Here is a 10574-nt window from a genome sequence, read left to right on the forward strand (position 1 = left end):
AGTCCTTCCCATTCCAATCCTTAGACCCTTCCTACATCATGCAATATGATATCTCAATGATTCTAATAACAAACCTGAGACCCGTCCTATAACATGAGATGGGATATCCAACTCCTTCCCGGTCCAAACCTGAGACCCTTCCTATAGCATATGTGATATCCAACTCCTTCCCATTCCAAACATGAGACCCTTCCTATAGCAAGAGTGTAATATCCAACTCCTTCCCATTCCAATCCTGAGACCATTCCTATAGCATGAGATGTGATATCTCAATGCTTCTAATACCAAACCTGAGATCCTTCCTATGACATGAGATGTGATATCCAATTCCTCCCCATTCCAAACCTGAGAACCTTCCTACAGCATGCGATGTGATATCTCAATGCTTCTAATACCAAACCCGAGACCAGTCCTATAACATGAGATTGGATATCCAACTCCTTCCCCTTCCAAACCTGAGACTCTTCCTATAGCATGAGATGTGATATCCAACTTCTTCAAATTCCAATCCTGAGACCCTTCCTATGACATGAGATGTGATGTCTCAATGCTTCTAATACCAAACCTGAGATCTTTCCTATAACATGAGATGTGATATCCAACTCCTTCCCATTCCAATCCTGAGACCCTTCCTATAGCATGAGATGTGATATCTCAATGCTTATACCAAACCTGAGACCCTTCCTATAGCTTGACATGTGATATCCAACTCCTTCCCATTACAATCCTGAGACCCTTCCTATAGCATGAGATGTGATATCTCAAGGCCTCTAATACCAAACCTGAGATCCTTCCTCTAACATGAAATGTGATATCCAACTCCTTCCCCTTCCAAACCTGAGAGCCTTCCTATAACATGAAATGTGATATCCAATTCCTTCCCATTCCAACCTGAGACCCTTCCTATAGCATGAGATGGGATATCCAACTCCTTCCAAATCCAATACTGATACCCTTCCGATAGCATGAGATGTGATATCCCAATGCTTCTACCAAACCTGAGACCCATACTATGGCATGAGATGTGATATCAAACTCCTTACTATTCCAATCCTGAGACCCTACCTATAGCTTGAGATGTGATATCCAACTCCTTCCCATTCCAATTCTGAGACCCTTCCTATACCATAAGACTTGACATCTCAATGCTTCTAATACCAAACCTGAGACCCGTCCTATAACATGAGATGTGATATCCAAATCCTTCCCCTTCCAAACCTTAGACCCTTCCTTTATCATGAGATGTGATATCCAATTCCTTCCCATTCCAATCCTCAGACCCTACCGATATCATGAGATTTGTTATCTCAATGCTTCTAATATCAAACTTGAGACCCTCCCTATAACATGAGATGTGACATCCAAGTCCTCCCCATTCCAATCCTGAGACCCTTCCTATAGCATGAGATGTGATATCTCAATGCTTATAATACCAAACCTGAGACCCTTCCTATAACATGATTTGGGATATCCAACTCCTTCCCATTCCAATCCTGAGACCCTTCCGATAGCAGAGATGTGATATCTCAATGCTTATACCAAACCTGAGACCCTTCCTATGGCCTGAGATGTCATATGCAACTCCTTCCCATTCCAATCCTGAGACCCTTCCTATAGCATTAGATGTGATATCTCAATGCTTATACCAAATCTGAGACCCTTCCTATAGCATGAGATGTGATATCCAACTTCTTCCCATTCCAATCCTGAGACCCTTCCTATAGCATGAGATGTGATGTCTCAATTCTTCTAATACCAAACCTGAGATCCTTCCTATAACATGAGATGTGATATCCAACTCCTTCCCATTCCAATCCTGAGACCCTTATGATAGCATGAGATGTGATATCTCAATGCCTCTAATACCAAACCTGAGATACTTCTGATAGCACGAGATGTGATATCTCAATGCTTCTATTACCAAACCTGAGATCCTTCCTATAACATGAGATGTGATTTCCAAATCCTTCCACTTCCAAACCTGAGACCCTCCCTTTAGCATGAGATGTGATATCCAACTCCTTCCCATTCCAATCCTGAGACCCTTCTGATAGCATGAGATGTGATATTTCAATGCCTCTAATACCAAACCTGAGATCCTACCTCTAACATGAAATGTGATATCCATCTCCTTCCCTTTCCAAACCTGAGACCCTGCCTATAGCATGAGATGTGATATCCAAGTCCTTCCCATTCCAATCCTGAGACCCTTCCTATAGCATGTGATGTGATATCTCAATGCTTATACCAAATCTGAGACCCTTCCTATAGCATGAGATGTGATATCCAACTCCTTCCCATTCCACTCCTGAGACCCTTCCTATAGCATGAGATGTGATGTCTCAATGCTTCTAATACCAAACCTGAGATCCTTCCTATAACATGAGATGTGATATCCAACTCCTTCCCATTCCAATCCTGAGACCCTTATGATAGCATGAGATGTGATATCTCAATGCCTCTAATACCAAACCTGAGATACTTCCGATAGCATGAGATGTGATATCTCAATGCTTCTAATACCAAACCTGAGATCCTTCCTATAACATGAGATGTGATTTCCAAATCCTTCCCCTTCCAAACCTGAGACCCTCCCTTTAGCATGAGATGTGATATCCAACTCCTTCCCATTCCAATCCTGAGACCCATCTGATAGTATGAGATGTGATATTTCAATGCCTCTAATACCAAACCTGAGATCCTACCTCTAACATGAAATGTGATATCCATCTCCTTCCCTTTCCAAACCTGAGACCCTGCCTATAGCATGAGATGTGATATCCAAGTCCTTTCCATTCCAATCCTGAGACCCTTCCTATAGCATGAGATGTGATATCTCAATGCTTGTACCAAACCTGAGACCCTTCCTATAGCATGTGATGTGATATCTCAATGCTTATACCAAACCTGAGACCCTTCCTATGGCATGAGATGTCATATACAACTCCTTCCCATTCCAATCCTGAGACCCTTCCTATAGCATGAGATGTGATATCTCAATGCTTATACCAAACCTGAGACCCTTCCTATAGCATGAGATGTGATATCCAACTTCTTCCCATTCCAATCCTGAGACCCTTCCTATAACATGAGATGTGATGTCGCAATGCTTCTAATACCAAACCTGAGATCTTTCCTATAACATGAGATGTGATATCCAACTCCTTCCCATTCCAATCCTGAGACCCTTCCTATAGCATGAGATGTGATATCACAATGCTTATACCAAACCTGAGACCGTTCCTATAGCTTGAGATGTGATATCCAACTCCTTCCCATTCCAATCCTGAGACCCTTCCTATAGCATGAGATGTGATATCTCAAGGCCTCTAATACCAAACCTGAGATCGTTCCTCTAACATGAAATGTGATATCCAACTCCTTCCCCTTCCAAACCTGAGAGCCTTCCTATAACATGAGATGTGACATCCAAGTCCTCCCCATTCCAATCCTGAGACCCTTCCTATAGCATGAGATGTGATATATCAATGCTTCTAATACCAAACCTGAGACCCTTCCTATAACATGATTTGGGATATCCAACTCCTTCCCATTCCAATCCTGAGACCCTTCCGATAGCAGAGATGTGATATCTCAATGCTTATACCAAACCTGAGAGCCTTCCTATGGCCTGAGATTTCATATGCAACTCCTTCCCATTCCAATCCTGAGACCCTTCCTATAGCATTAGATGTGATATCTCAATGCTTATACCAAACCTGAGACCCTTCCTATAGCATGAGATGTGATATCCAACTTCTTCCCATTCCAATCCTGAGACCCTTCCTATAGCATGAGATGTGATGTCTCAATTCTTCTAATACCAAACCTGAGATCCTTCCTATAACATGAGATGTGATATCCAACTCCTTCCCATTCCAATCCTGAGACCCTTATGATAGCATGAGATGTGATATCTCAATGCCTCTAATACCAAACCTGAGATACTTCTGATAGCATGAGATGTGATATCTCAATGCTTCTAATACCAAACCTGAGATCCTTCCTATAACATGAGATGTGATTTCCAAATCCTTCCACTTCCAAACCTGAGACCCTACCTTTAGCATGAGATGTGATATCCAACTCCTTCCCATTCCAATCCTGAGACCCTTCTGATAGCATGAGATGTGATATTTCAATGCCTCTAATACCAAACCTGAGATCCTACCTCTAACATGAAATGTGATATCCATCTCCTTCCCTTTCCAAACCTGAGACCCTGCCTATATCATGAGATGTGATATCCAAGTCCTTCCCATTCCAATCCTGAGACCCTTCCTATAGCATGTGATGTGATATCTCAATGCTTAGTCCAAACCTGAGACCCTTCCTATGGCATGAGATGTCATATACAACTCCTTCCCATTCCAATCCTGAGACCCTTCCTATAGCATGAGATGTGATATCTCAATGCTTATACCAAACCTGAGACCCTTCCTATAGCATGAGATGTGATATCCAACTCCTTCCCATTCCAATCCTGAGACCCTTCCTATAGCATGAGATGTGATGTCTCAATGCTTCTAATACCAAACCTGAGATCCTTCCTATAACATGAGATGTGATATCCAACTCCTTCCCATTCCAATCCTGAGACCCTTATGATAGCATGAGATGTGATATCTCAATGCCTCTAATACCAAACCTGAGATACTTCCGATAGCATGAGATGTGATATCTCAATGCTTCTAATACCAAACCTGAGATCCTTCCTATAACATGAGATGTGATTTCCAAATCCTTCCCCTTCCAAACCTGAGACCCTCCCTTTAGCATGAGATGTGATATCCAACTCCTTCCCATTCCAATCCTGAGACCCATCTGATAGCATGAGATGTGATATTTCAATGCCTCTAATACCAAACCTGAGATCCTACCTCTAACATGAAATGTGATATCCATCTCCTTCCCTTTCCAAACCTGGGACCCTGCCTATAGCATGAGATTTGATATTCAAGTCCTTTCCATTCCAATCCTGAGACCCTTCCTATAGCATGTGATGTGATATCTCAATGCTTATACCAAACCTGAGACCCTTCCTATGGCATGAGATGTCATATACAACTCCTTCCCATTCCAATCCTGAGACCCTTCCTATAGCATGAGATGTGATATCTCAATGCTTATACCAAACCTGAGACCCTTCCTATGGCATGAGATGTCATATACAACTCCTTCCCATTCCAATCCTGAGACCCTTCCTATAAGATGAGATGTGATGTCGCAATGCTTCTAATACCAAACCTGAGATCTTTCCTATAACATGAGATGTGATATCCAACTCCTTCCCATTCCAATCCTGAGACCCTTCCTATAGCATGAGATGTGATATCACAATGCTTATACCAAACCTGAGACCGTTCCTATAGCTTGAGATGTGATATCCAACTCCTTCCCATTCCAATCCTGAGACCCTTCCTATAGCATGAGATGTGATATCTCAAGGCCTCTAATACCAAACCTGAGATCGTTCCTCTAACATGAAATGTGATATCCAACTCCTTCCCCTTGCAAACCAGAGAGCCTTCCTATAACATGAGATGTGATATCCAACTCCTTCCCATTCCAATCCTGAGACCCTTATGATAGCATGAGATGTGATATCTCAATACCTCTAATACCAAACCTGAGATACTTACGATAGCATGAGATGTGATATCTCAATGCTTCTAATACCAAACCTGAGATCCTTCCTATAACATGAGATGTGATTTCCAAATCCTTCCCCTTCCAAACCTGAGACCCTCCCTTTAGCATGAGATGTGATATCCAACTCCTTCCCATTCCAATCCTGAGACCCTTCTGATAGCATGAGATGTGATATTTCAATGCCTCTAATACCAAACCTGAGATCCTACCTCGAACATGAAATGTGATATCCATCTCCTTCCCTTTCCAAACCTGAGACCCTGCCTATAGCATGAGATGTGATATCCAAGTCCTTTCCATTCCAATCCTGAGACCCTTCCTATAGCATGTGATGTGATATCTCAATGCTTATACCAAACCTGAGACCCTTCCTATGGCATGGGATGTCATATACAACTCCTTCCCATTCCAAACCTGAGACCCTTCCTATAGCATGAGATGTGATATCTCAATGCTTATACCAAACCTGAGACCCTTCTTATAGCATGAGATGTGATATCCAACTTCTTCCCATTCCAATCCTGAGACCCTTCCTATAACATGAGATGTGATGTCGCAATGCTTCTAATACCAAACCTGAGATCTTTCCTATAACATGAGATGTGATATCCAACTCCTTCCCATTCCAATCCTGAGACCCTTCCTATAGCATGAGATGTGATATCACAATGCTTATACCAAACCTGAGACCGTCCCTTTAGCTTGAGATGTGATATCCAACTCCTTCCCATTCCAATCCTGAGACCCTTCCTATAGCATGAGATGTGATATCTCAAGGCCTCTAATACCAAACCTGAGATCGTTCCTCTAACATGAAATGTGATATCCAACTCCTTCCCCTTCCAAACCTGAGAGCCTTCCTATAGCATGAGATATGATAGGCAAGTCCTTCCAATTCCAATCCTGAGACCCTTCCTATAACATGAAATGTGATATCCAACTCCTTCCCATTCCAACCTGAGACCCTTCCTATAGCATGAGATGGGATATCTCAATGCTTCTAATACCAAACCTGAGACTCTTCCTATAACATGAGATGGGATATCCAACTCATTCCCATTCCAATCCTGAGACCCTTCCGATAGCAGAGATGTGATATCTCAATGCTTATACCAAACCTGAGACCCTTCCTATGGCCTGAGATGTCATATACAACTCCTTCCCATTCCAATCCTGAGACCCTTCCTATAGCATGAGATGTGATATCTCAATGCTTATACCAAATCTGAGACCCTTCCTATAGCATGAGATGTGATATCCAACTCCTTCCCATTCCAATCCTGAGACCCTTCCTATAGCATGAGATGTGATGTCTCAATGCTTCTAATACCAAACCTGAGATCCTTCCTATAACATGAGATGTGATATCCAACTCCTTCCCATTCCAATCCTGAGACCCTTATGATAGCATGAGATGTGATATCTCAATGCCTCTAATACCAAACCTGAGATACTTCCGATAGCATGAGATGTGATATCTCAATGCTTCTAATACCAAACCTGAGATCCTTCCTATAAAATGAGATGTGATTTCCAAATCCTCCCCCTTCCAAACCTGAGACCCTCCCTTTAGCATGAGATGTGATATCCAACTCCTTCCCATTCCAATCCTGAGACCCTTCTGATAGCATGAGATGTGATATCTCAATGCCTCTAATTCCAAACCTGAGATCCTACCTCTAACATGAAATGTGATATCCATCTCCTTCCCTTTCCAAACCTGAGACCCTGCCTATAGCATGAGATGTGATATCCAAGTCCTTCCCATTCCAATCCTGAGACCCTTCCTATAGCATGTGATGTGATATCTCAATGCTTATACCAAACCTGAGACCCTTCCTATGGCATGAGATGTCATATACAACTCCTTCCCATTCCAATCCTGAGACCCTTCTGATAGCATGAGATGTGATATCTCAATGCCTCTAATTCCAAACCTGAGATCCTACCTCTAACATGAAATGTGATATCCATCTCCTTCCCTTTCCAAACCTGAGACCCTGCCTATAGCATGAGATGTGATATCCAAGTCCTTCCCATTCCAATCCTGAGACCCTTCCTATAGCATGTGATGTGATATCTCAATGCTTATACCAAACCTGAGACCCTTCCTATGGCATGAGATGTCATATACAACTCCTTCCCATTCCAATCCTGAGACCCTTCCTATAGCATGAGATGTGATATCTCAATGCTTATACCAAACCTGAGACCCTTCCTATAGCATGAGATGTGATATCCAACTTCTTCCCATTCCAATCCTGAGACCCTTCCTATAACATGAGATGTGATGTCTCAATGCTTCTAATACCAAACCTGAGATCTTTCCTATAACATGAGATGTGATATCCAACTCCTTCCCATTCCAATCCTGAGACCCTTCCTATAGCATGAGATGTGATATCTCAAGGCCTCTAATACCAAACCTGAGATCCTTCCTCTAACATGAAATGTGATATCCAACTCTTTCCCCTTCCAAACCTGAGAGCCTTCCTATAGCATGAGATATGATATCCAAATCCTTCCCATTCCAATCCTGAGACCCTTCCTATAACATGAAATGTGATATCCTACTCCTTCCCATTCCATCCTGGGACCCTTCCTATATCATGAGATGGGATATCTCAATGCTTCTAATACCAAACCTGAGACCCTTCCTATGGCCTGAGATGTCATATACAACTCCTTCCCATTCCAATCCTGAGACCCTTCCTATAGCATGAGATGTGATATCTCAATGCTTATACCAAATCTGAGACCCTTCCTATAGCATGAGATGTGATATCCAACTCCTTCCCATTCCAATCCTGAGACCCTTCCTATAGCATGAGATGTGATGTCTCAATGCTTCTAATACCAAACCTGAGATCCTTCCTATAACATGAGATGTGATATCCAACTCCTTCCCATTCCAATCCTGAGACCCTTATGATAGCATGAGATGTGATATCTCAATGCCTCTAATACCAAACCTGAGATACTTCCGATAGCATGAGATGTGATATCTCAATGCTTCTAATACCAAACCTGAGATCCTTCCTATAAAATGAGATGTGATTTCCAAATCCTCCCCCTTCCAAACCTGAGACCCTCCCTTTAGCATGAGATGTGATATCCAACTCCTTCCCATTCCAATCCTGAGACCCTTCTGATAGCATGAGATGTGATATCTCAATGCCTCTAATTCCAAACCTGAGATCCTACCTCTAACATGAAATGTGATATCCATCTCCTTCCCTTTCCAAACCTGAGACCCTGCCTATAGCATGAGATGTGATATCCAAGTCCTTCCCATTCCAATCCTGAGACCCTTCCTATAGCATGTGATGTGATATCTCAATGCTTATACCAAACCTGAGACCCTTCCTATGGCATGAGATGTCATATACAACTCCTTCCCATTCCAATCCTGAGACCCTTCTGATAGCATGAGATGTGATATCTCAATGCCTCTAATTCCAAACCTGAGATCCTACCTCTAACATGAAATGTGATATCCATCTCCTTCCCTTTCCAAACCTGAGACCCTGCCTATAGCATGAGATGTGATATCCAAGTCCTTCCCATTCCTATCCTGAGACCCTTCCTATAGCATGTGATGTGATATCTCAATGCTTATACCAAACCTGAGACCCTTCCTATGGCATGAGATGTCATATACAACTCCTTCCCATTCCAATCCTGAGACCCTTCCTATAGCATGAGATGTGATATCTCAATGCTTATACCAAACCTGAGACCCTTCCTATAGCATGAGATGTGATATCCAACTTCTTCCCATTCCAATCCTGAGACCCTTCCTATAACATGAGATGTGATGTCTCAATGCTTCTAATACCAAACCTGAGATCTTTCCTATAACATGAGATGTGATATCCAACTCCTTCCCATTCCAATCCTGAGACCCTTCCTATAGCATGAGATGTGATATCTCAAGGCCTCTAATACCAAACCTGAGATCCTTCCTCTAACATGAAATGTGATATCCAACTCTTTCCCCTTCCAAACCTGAGAGCCTTCCTATAGCATGAGATATGATATCCAAATCCTTCCCATTCCAATCCTGAGACCCTTCCTATAACATGAAATGTGATATCCTACTCCTTCCCATTCCATCCTGGGACCCTTCCTATATCATGAGATGGGATATCTCAATGCTTCTAATACCAAACCTGAGACCCTTCCTATAACATGAGATGGGAATATCCAACTCCTTCCCATTCCAATCCTGAGACCCTTCCGATAGCAGAGATGTGATATCTCAATGCTTATACCAAACCTGAGATCCTTCCTATAACATGAGATGTGATATCCAACTCCTTCCCATTCCAATCCTGAGACACTTCCTATAGCATGAGATGTGATATCTCAATGCTTATACCAAATCTGAGACCCTTCCTATAGCATGAGATGTGATATCCAACTCCTTCCCATTCCAATCCTGAGACCCTTCCTATAGCATGAGATGTGATATCTCAAGGCCTCTAATACCAAACCTGAGATCCTTCCTCTAACATGAAATGTGATATCCAACTCTTTCCCCTTCCAAACCTGAGAGCCTTCCTATAGCATGAGATATGATAGCCAAGTCCTTCCAATTCCAATCCTGAGACCCTTCCTATAACATGAAATGTGATATCCAACTCCTTCCCATTCCAACCTGAGACCCTTCCTATAGCATGAGATGGGATATCTCAATGCTTCTAATACCAAACCTGAGACTCTTCCTATAACATGAGATGGGATATCCAACTCATTCCCATTCCAATCCTGAGACCCTTCCGATAGCAGAGATGTGATATCTCAATGCTTATACCAAACCTGAGACCCTTCCTATGGCCTGAGATGTCATATACAACTCCTTCCCATTCCAATCCTGAGACCCTTCCTATAGCATGAGATGTGATATCTCAATGCTTATA

Source organism: Ambystoma mexicanum, unplaced genomic scaffold (assembly GCF_040938575.1).
Source record: "Ambystoma mexicanum isolate Mex_15411 unplaced genomic scaffold, UKY_AmexF1_1 Mex_scaf5, whole genome shotgun sequence".
In the NCBI taxonomy this organism is placed as follows: Eukaryota; Metazoa; Chordata; class Amphibia; order Caudata; family Ambystomatidae; genus Ambystoma; species Ambystoma mexicanum.